The sequence below is a fragment of the Gavialis gangeticus genome, unplaced genomic scaffold (genome assembly GCF_001723915.1).
Source record: "Gavialis gangeticus isolate Ggan-Ray unplaced genomic scaffold, GavGan_comp1, whole genome shotgun sequence".
NCBI lineage: Eukaryota > Metazoa > Chordata > Crocodylia > Gavialidae > Gavialis > Gavialis gangeticus.
In genome coordinates this window covers 201,510,044-201,511,359 of record NW_017729032.1, presented here as the reverse complement: position 1 = coordinate 201,511,359, position 1,316 = coordinate 201,510,044, and the positions used below count along the sequence as shown (strand labels likewise).

The 1,316-nt window shown below is 49.0% G+C and overlaps 1 protein-coding gene across 1 annotated transcript in view; it reads left to right on the top strand.

Annotated features, from left to right (window-relative positions):
- The window catches only part of MED14 (mediator complex subunit 14), a 98,376-nt gene that overhangs the window by 36,415 nt on the left and 60,645 nt on the right, over positions 1-1,316 (top strand). The window lies entirely within an intron of this gene.

The window sequence follows — 1,316 nt, the reverse complement described above, 5'->3', positions numbered from 1 at the left end:
CCCCCCCCCCCCCCGAAATATCTGACAGACTTTTAGTTTCACTAATCTGTGCTTAATGCTTTACTCCTTCTGTGTATCGTGCAGGTAAAGTACATGCTAATACAACACCCCAGCAAGATCTCAGTTATTTTTTTATGTTAATTCCTATTTGAACAAGGAGCATTTCTTACATGAGGGGTACTGTGCCTCAGAACTAGTTCTGCTCTAGCTAGTATAGTAGCAAACATTTTTGCCTCATTTGTCAGTCAGTTGATAAGTTTTTGCATCCCTTAAACCAGTATTTCTTAACCTTTTCAGAGCACTCAGTTCACCTCATCATTTCTCAACCAGGTTTTGCTGCCTCCCGGTAAAAGTGCCTCATGTGCTAGCGATGTAAGGGCTGTGGCACATAGGCATGCTCCTCCTGCATTAAGGTTCTGATCAGCCTAAAGTAGGCAGGAGCTGGTTGTGCTATGTAGCCCTGTGCTTTGTATCCTGGAAACAGGCATGCAGGTAGAACTGTCCTGCATTCCTGTTTCCAGGAGGAGCATGGGAGGGACTGGACCAGGAAGAGCTACACAGTACTAGCCAGCTCCTGCCTGCTTTTGGCTGATTGGAGCCCTACTGCAGGAGTAGTGTGCAGAGCAGTTTTACCCGGCTGCTGCCACTGTGGCTGCAGTGCCTGCATCACAGGGCCCCTGTTGAGAACCAGTGCCATAAACCCTCATAAAAGTACATAGCTAATCTAACCTGGCATATTGAGATCACTGTTTCTATATCTGGCCCATATGTAACAGGATCCACTGGCAATGGTGTCTCCGTGTGGCCACTCTAATCCTGTTCTTTGCACTCTAGTACCTTTGGGTACCACCCTTTTTGTCCTTGCCTGCCATTCCTTTGACGTTACTGTCATAATGTGGGAGGTTGCCTCCAGAGAACCAGTGTGGTCCTGGGTGGCCTGCTCTGTACCCTCTCTAGGGTTATTGTCCCTCTGCCCCGTTGCTCAGGGTTCAGACAGCCTGGTCACCATTTGTTGGGCTTCTAGCAACTTGCCAGTCCAGCAATACTCTGGCCTCTCCACAGTGCACCTTCAGTGGCCTCCTTTCCTCCCCTTCAGCCACTTGCAGCCTAAACTGCATTTGTTTACTTTTACATTTGCTATCAAGTGCAGCCAGGGGAGGCCCATTCTCTAAGCCAGGGGTGGGCAATTATTTCGGGCGGAGGGCCGTTTACTGAGTTTTGGCAAGCCATCAAGGGCCGCATGACAGGCAGCCAGGGGCAGATAAATATTTAATTTTCTAAAACTTTTAGGGGCCCCGTGGGTCGGATAGAATGGC